This window comes from Pteropus medius, unplaced genomic scaffold (assembly GCF_902729225.1).
Source record: "Pteropus medius unplaced genomic scaffold, Ma_sr-lr_union100, whole genome shotgun sequence".
Classification (NCBI taxonomy): domain Eukaryota; kingdom Metazoa; phylum Chordata; class Mammalia; order Chiroptera; family Pteropodidae; genus Pteropus; species Pteropus medius.
The window spans coordinates 25,449,870-25,458,357 of NW_024344240.1; the positions used below are offsets into that span (position 1 = coordinate 25,449,870).

An 8,488-nucleotide genomic window follows, 5' to 3' on the forward strand; every position below is an offset into this window, starting at 1 on the left:
TAAGTAAAGAATATTATGTGATACTGAGACATGATAGTGCATTTAACTTCCACCTAGGAGCCCAACTGATGCACTGGCAGAAGACAAGGAAATCCATTACAATGGATTTAAAATAGATTTGCAGTCATCTCTCTGCCTGTCCTTTTCTGATCTTCCCAGTTTTCAGGCCCTGCCTTTTCTTCTCAGTCTGCCTTTCCCTAGCCCTGAATCCAGTTTAGGGAGCAACCCTGCTCCTCCCTGTCATGGATGACTGATACCGAGTGTGCAGTGACTTCACCCTGGTAATAGTAGAATTCTGGGGAAGAACTCATTGCTGGTGAGTCACCAGAGAGACTATGAAGAAAGGGCTAAGCAGGTCACCTGAGGAGCTCCCCAGTCATTTCTGTCTCATAATGAAGCTGAACGTTGAGACCTCTACAGAACCACATAGGAAGGACAGAGACGAGGCATATCTGCTCACAAAGGCAAGGGTGGGGGTGGACAGGAAACTGGCTTAAGACGAGAGGCCAATGGTGTGTGCTTCGAGTGCCCAAGCCCTGCGGTAAGTTGAGTTTACTATTTTAGGTGAAGAAAAATCAGCTTATGAATCTTCTCCAGATAACTGGGAAAAAAATCAGGGAAAATATGAAAGAAGAAGGGACTGACTAGGAAGCCAGAGACCTCAAAGGGTCAAAAGAAGTGACATTTTTGGGAAAGAGCATGAACGCCAACCAAAAGGTCAGGGTGAATAATAACAGAGGAACTGACTAGAATTTCCTTCTAGTCAGAGTAGCAGGGCAGGACTGAGTAGGGTGGGACGGGGTGGCATAACCTCAGGGGGTGCCATTCACATCGACTTAAGGTTAATAGCACCCCCTGGAGGTGTGCAGTGTGGTGGGGCAGTGGTACCAGGATGGTCTGACCTACCACAGAAAAGCTGAGGATGCTTTTGGAAGAGTTGAGACTATCCAGGTCCAACAATGATTCAGACTCACAAATTCAAGCTAAAGCCTCCATTTCCTGGGCAATCTGCCTGTGGACAAGCTGTAAGAGACTGTCACCAAGCCAACTTGTCACCAGATGTTAGAACTAAAAAAAAAAAAGAAGAGTGGTCACATGCAAGAAATGACATTTGTGTGAAATTAGTCACTGAGAGTATTGGTTATATGGCAGAATATTGAAAAGAGACCAGCGGTCCACCAATAGGAGACAGGGTAAGTAAACTGTAGTACCATTTACGGAGTACTATGCTTTATAGAGATGGATGAACTTCTTTGTCTATGCACTGTAAGAAAAATATCTCCAAACTAAAGTTAGGTTTAAAAAGAAAAAAGCAAGGTACAGAAGTGTACAGTATGCTACCTTCAGTGTAAGTAGAAGAAAGAATAATATTCATATTCGTGACTATGCATATAAAAAGCAACTCTGGGAGAATACATAGGAACTAAAAATAATGGCTATCTGGTAGGATGGGTCAGAAGAATCAGTTAGAAAAGACAGGGAGCAAAAGTAAGACTTTTCTGTAAACATTTTTATGTTATTCTGATATTTTTCAACCATATTACTTATTTGTGTTAGGCAGAACAGCTCCCTAAAGATATCCACATCTAATCCTTGGACCGTGTGACTAGGCTGCATTATATAGCAAAGGAAACTTTGCAGATGCCATTAAAGTTACAGACCTTAAAAGAGGAGATTATCCTGGATTATCTGAAAGGAAGGGGACAATTGGGTGGGCTCCAGTATATTATTTAAAAAAACACCAGAGAAGAAAAAAGACTGAGAGGGGATACTAGAACCAAGAATCGTTGATAAAAAGTTCTAGGGGCAAGTCAACGTGTAGAAAGGATATAGAAAACCAAGGGGTCATCTGGGACAAAAACAGGACAGGAACGTGCGAGGAGAGCACTTTCTCTGTCTGGAGTCAGACAAATTCGGCAGAAGAAGGCAGAGGGGTTTGAAGTGCTAGAGGGACTCAGGCTACAATTGCTGAACGGGGCTTGGGAAGGAAAGTCAGCGCTCTCTGGGAGCACAGATTGACCCCCAGCTGACAGATAGCAAGGATATAGAGACCTCAGTCCTACAACCTCAGGTAACGGCTCCAGCCAACAACGTGAATGAGTTTAGAAGCAGACTATTCTCAAGAGCCTCCAGTCTTGGCCTTGTGAGACATTAAGCAGAGAACTCAGCTGAGCCCACCTGGTCTTCTGACCTGCAAAAATTATGAAAAACAAATTTGTGCTCTTTTAGATTTTTAAGTTTGTGGTAATTTGTTACATCAGCAATGAAAAATTAATATACTATTCAATATTTTTAAAAATAATATTTCAAAATTGATGCTTAGAAAATCTCTTCCTTATTTGTAATTTTTGATCCTTGAATGTAATTCAGAGCATGAGTCAAAAAGAAGCCTTTGAAAAATAATGCTCAGTCTCATTGGCATTTTCAGGCAAACTAGGGCCAAACATCCACTGTTGGTTCTACTGTGTCAACTCCTGTCCACAACCCTGATCCCCGGCTTTCTTCACATTCTCAAGAGCATGTTCATGAAATCATGGGAAAATCAAATATTTAATTACACATACTCAAAGAGATATTATCTATTATTGTCCATTATCCTAGCCCAATGGTTCCCAAAGTATGGGCTCTAGACCAGAATCATCAGCATTACCTTTAAACTAGTTAAAACTGCAAAATCTCAGACCTTTCCCAGACCTACTAACTAGAGACTCTGGGAGTAAGGGCTGCCTAGGCATCTGTGCTTTAACAAGCACCCTCCAGATGATTCTGATGCATGCTCAAGGTTGAGATCCATCATGTACCCTAGCCTGTATAATACCATCTTTCTTTAAATGACTAAGATGGGGGAAGAGAGAGAAAGGAGAGGCATTTCAGAAGGTAGGGAGGGTCCCTAGATTTGTCCTAGCAGATCTCCGAGTGGCTGTTAAGTCTCAAGGCCTTAAGGTAACAACAGAAACTTTCCCGGTGTTGGAATAGCAGAAACGTAGTGCTCATGTCCTCTGCTATGGTAGGCAAAATCACCGGGTAATGAAGGAAGGTGGCAGGCTGCCCTTTCAGAGGGTCAGCTGTCACACCACATCCACAGACACAGTCCAATAACACACTGTGGGGACCACGCTGGGAGGAGTGGACACTGTAAAGTAGCAGTACATGCCATCCTCAGAAGTGCTGCTCTGTGTCAGTTAAAGGCCTACCTAGAAAACACTATTCCAGATTATAAACATGGCATGCCTAGGTGAACCAAGAGATTCCAGCAATTAACTAAAAAATTAAATTAAAGGTTTTTAAGAACCTGAAAGGAGTTTGTGTGCTCAGTTCAGATCCTACGTAGTTGGGCAAAAGTTGGCAGAGTATGTATGACACAGCTGACCTTGGAAAATAGGAGCTCAGGTGAGAAAACAGCTTTCCCAGGTATCTGTAGGAGAAAAAGGAAGAACAGCATCTGGCAGACACACAAGAGTGAGCTCTGGGGGTTAAATTGCAGGGGGAGTCTGCCTACCACTGCCTGCGGGGCCCAGCCTTTTAGAAGATCTCTTAAACAAACAGGCTGTTCCTCGAGTAGACAGAGCAGGCTTCCACTCACTAGTCACCTTTTGCCCGTTATGTCTTCTGCCCATTATGTCTTCCTGTTTTTTCCCATGAATTGTTCAGACTAACCTCTCCATATGCACAACCCTAGATACAGCTTCTTGGCTAGTGCCTAAGGAGATTGGCCTCTACCAGTCGCTAACTTACCCAGCCTGCCTGACGATAGCAACCGCTTAAACTAGACAACCTGTGGATGGACAGCCTGGTGCTATCCCTCTGTGCAGAAAGAACTGAGCCCCGGGAGAATGTTCTTAGGAGTCACCTTAACCACGAAGCAGCCTGAGCCTTGCACTGCCTTACAAGGTAAAGCAACATATTTTGCATGGGTGCTTGCACAGATGTGGGGGCAGAGCATGAGAAAGTGGGAAAGGGCCCCAAGAGGCCAGGATGTGGAATAATTCTGGATGGAGACGTAGACACTTTTTTAGTTTACAGGGAGCATAAGAAGGAGCAAACTCAGGACTCAGCTGGACTGCAGTATCTTTCTGGGAACTCCCACAGAGGGGTATTTCCAGAAACCTTAGATACTTTCTCTGAGACAGAAGTTACTTCCTTTTTGAGGAGTTCTCAGCTTCTCTATCTATATTAGTTTGCTGGGGCTGCCACACAAAATACCAGACTGGGTAGTTTAAACATCAGAAATTCCCTTCTCACAGTTCTGGAGGCTGAAAGTCCAAAACCAAAGTGTTTGCCATGTTGGTTTTTCCTGGAGCCTCTCTCCATGGCTTAGGGACAGCTGCCTTCTCCTATATCCTCACTTCATCTAGCCTTTGTGTGTGTGTCCAAGTGTCCTCTTCTTATAAAGATAGCTATCAGATTGGATTAGGGCATCAACACATGAATTTGGGAGGACAGGACACTATCTGAGTAAGGAATATTAACCCCAGTCCATTTCACTAGCTGAAGGACATGACCGTGGGAGAGAATGCAGAGGGGCGTTAGAATCAGCAGACCAAGTTTAGATGCAAGTACTCCCGCAAAATCTCCAAAAGTTCTGTCTTGTTCTTTGTTAACAGGAAAAAAAATCAGTCCTTTATGTAGAAACCACTTATTGAGCACCTCCCTGTGCCAAGCATTGTGAAGGTAAAGCTGTAAAACATGAGAGACCAAGCCCCACTGCAATGCAGATATTGTCTGATCTAATCAAGAAGTATTTATTGAGTGGTGGAGGTTAAAGAAGTATTAGACATACTTGGGGTCAGTCCTAAAGGAGCCTGTAATTCTTGTTGGGGAGGCCGGACAAACTCCTATGAGACAACAGGAACATCACAAGGCAATATATAACTGAGTTCTAAATTGTGTGACACAGACTTAAATTGCTGTTGGAATTCGGAATGAAGATCAATGAGGCAGCAGGTAAATAGAAGCTAAATCACTCAGACTGAAGTATTTGTTAGTCTGAGACATTGTTCATTACAGATTTTTCTGTTTCAAACAGTAAAAGCCGGTCAGAAAGCCTCAATCATATAGACAACTCTAGATGTCCAGAGTTTCAAGTTTCTAAAATCAAAAGACAACGGTGGGTCTTGCTCTGCTCACCATAGTTCCACCCACCACCTACTGTGAACTGAAAGCTCTCTCCACTCAGCTTTCCACCCTTGAGGTGGATGAGAATAGGGACTCTTTGTCCCCCTCTGCAGACATAGCTGGCAGGACAAGGCAAATGAGCTCACACCTGCACCCCATTCCCACCTCACCACAGGCCGCTCAGCTCTCTGGCAGCACTCAATTGCTGGTCATAATGCCCTTGTTGGTTTAGGAGGCTACTGATTGCACAGAGCATCAGCTGACAGGATGTGGGAAGGGAGGGAAGTAGGAGGAAAAAGAGGTGCAGCCCATAGAATTAGACAAACAGAATCAGATAGAGACAAAGAAGACAGAGAACACAGGGCACTGAGAACCAGAACAGATTGTCTGGCCTGACACACCTTTCTCTCTCCTTATTTTTAGGGCCAGGGGTCCAGATTGGTCCTGGAGTGCAAGCAGGTTCTCCCCACCTCTTCTCAACTGCACACCAGCCCTCTGAAAGGCTTCTCTTTTCCCCTCCAGCTCACAGGCTGCATGCATAGCTTGGGGAATGCTGCTGTCTGGTTTCTCAGATGTGCTGAGGGCTCCCTGAGTGGGGTCTCTCTCTCCTCTTATGTTCCTGAGTCCACAGGGCAGTGACTCGGCCCTAGTGACGGCCAAAGGGCCTTCGTTTCAGGTGATGTGTTAGGAATATCTTTCAAACCTGTCAGAACCAAGTAAATTAAAATTTATTTTCATTGAGAAAGTGAGTGTCCTATGGCCCTTTTAGGAGCATTTGTTGGAGTGGAGTGCAGATCAGGAGAGCAAAACCAAACAAACGGAGATGGCATGTGCAAGCTGCCCCAGAGCCCAGGAACCCTAGAGGTCCAGCCAGCCCCACACAGGCCACAACTGGAGACTGACAGAAAAACAAACTACGAGGGGGTGGAGTGGGGGCTGTACCATCGCAGCATCCTCATTTAACTTCCCCTGTGTCTCTGGTGTGCGACTTTCAAAGGACACCAGCAGCTCATCAGAATGATTGATTCAGCATGAATATGGCTTTAAGGGCAGCAACAGAAGGATGCTAATCAACTCTCCTTGAATTCCTAAAAAAAAAAAGAGCCTAAATCTGAGCTTCCCAAGAAACACTACTTTAGTTTTCTCTCTCCCTCAGTACATGCACAGCACACCACTCCTAGAAGCCTGGGAAATCCCAAATCTAAATCTCTTTGTGCTGAAAATGTGGGCTGAAAATTCTTGAGCCCTTCCACAGGTAAACTGGAACGTCAGCTGATGGTATTTTCAGTCACCCTCAATCAGCGACAGTGGATTTGAATTTAATCCCTCTCCCAGGAAGGGAAAGGGGAGACCCATAATCCAGGTACTCAATGGGTAAATGTGTTTTGTGGCAAGAACTAATAACGAATATGTTATGACTTGAGGACTTACATTGTGCCAGATGCTTTACACATATTACTTCATTTAATCTGCTAGGTGTTATCATTCCCATTGTAGAGATGAGGAAACTGAGCCTAGAGAATTAACTTGCCCAAGGTCACATGGCTAGTAACTAGGGAAGGTGGAACTGAATTCGGGTGACACCACAGCCCATGTAGTACCTCCTAGGCTTCACTCTCTCATAAACTGACGTTGTCATTTCTCAGCTACCAGTGGGGTTGGTGCCTTTAAAACCAGGTCTGGAAAGGCCTTAGGAATAACATTCTGGTCTATAGGCAGCAAAACTACAGCCCATAGGCCAATTTCCTGTATACTTTATTGAGGCATATTTTACGCAGCATATGTAAATTCATCCATTTCAAGTGTACAATTCAATGAGTTTTAAAGAAATTTACTAAGTTGCACAACCATCAGCTTAAATATGTTTTAAAACATTTTCATCACCCCAATAATATCCCTCATGCCCATTTACCAGCAAGTCAAAATCTCACCCAAAGATGTTGTGTTTGGTCTACCATAATTAAAATATACACTATTTCAATTTTTGCTGGCTTTTTAAAATGAGACAATTACACATAAAAATTAAAAATTTTAACTTCTCTTGAAAACTCAGAAGATTAGGCAAATTTAAACCTTCCTTCATACAAGGCAAAACTAGTAGCTGCCTCTTTCAATCAAACACGTGCTCTCCAGTTCCTCATAAAATCAGCAAGGGGCCCAGGAGGGACACCAGAACCACGGCCCCAAATGTTTGCCCTATAGCCCCAGACACCTGGTTCCAGGGCTTTTGGCAGATGGCAGAGCCGTTGTGACTGCTTTGTTGTTACAAAGTTAATTCTTGGTCCTCACCGAAAAGGAGCTGCTCTTTTTACCTGTGCAACCTTCTCTGAAAACAAAGCCACATGTCTTGTTTTGAAGCACAATAATTAGGGTTTATACCTGATGTGGTAAAGGAGAGCTCAGGGTTTATTTCTTTTCTTACTATCCCTTTCGAATCCACCCCTCCCTGAACATAAAGATGGCATTCTTCAAATCTTGCTTCTTGGCTTGCCTTTGCTAGACTCAGTGCAGACACCTTTTCAAGAAACTGGTGATAGAGTTCATCAGAGGATGACTTTCTTTATTGCTGGTTGTCTACTCAGTTCCTCCTTTGTTCCTTGTTATTTTGTTCAGAATGGCAATATTTTCAGGGAAGGCGGACCCAGCCCTAAGGAGTGAACTATGGTTGGTCTGACCCATGCTGGTAGGCATCTTTGACAATGATTGGTTTAGGGGTAGACATAGGATCTGCTCTAGTAAGAGACATAAGAGAACGTTGACGTTGATTGGGGGAGGCTTTTGAGACAGATTTCCCCCTTTTGCCATCTTTGTTTATTGTCACAGTGGTATGTAATACTTGGCACTACAGCAACCACCTTGTGACCGTGAAGGCAAAGCCAAGAGAATCATAGAGAAGCTGAAACAGAGCCCTGACAATGTTGAGCTGCCAAATCACCCAGACATCTCCTTCTGGACTTCCTGTTATGTGAGATAAGATGTGCCCTATTATTTAGGCCACTTCTAGTTACACATTCTGTTATTTGAAACCAAAAGCATCCTGATGAGAGTGTAATATTCTAATTATGAATCCTGTTGCCAACACTAGGATACTTCCCTGGTTTCCATCGTTTGCTCAATTTATTAACCATATTGGAGTGGGTTTCTCATATATAAAGCTGCATTCAACCATTTAATGTTGATGTTTACTTGTTTTTTATATCTCAAGAGGTGAGCTTTTCCTTTTAAATATATATATTTATTTCCTTTGAAATAAATATATATATAATTAATATATATATTAATTTTATCTCTGGAGTTTGTGTGCAAATGGTGTGCCCTAAAAACTGTATTACAAAAGATAGTGAAGTGTTGAAGCAAACTGCAAAGGCATAGA

General features: G+C 43.3%; 1 long non-coding RNA gene across 1 annotated transcript; it reads left to right on the forward strand.

Moving 5' to 3' along the window:
• The first annotated feature begins 403 nt into the window (after positions 1–403).
• Positions 404–6,141, forward strand: LOC120607444 (uncharacterized). Its single transcript, XR_005654158.1, has 3 exons — positions 404–541; positions 3,680–3,891; positions 5,539–6,141. It is a non-coding gene; the product is annotated as an uncharacterized LOC120607444 (long non-coding RNA).
• The last annotated feature ends 2,347 nt before the right edge of the window (positions 6,142–8,488 follow it).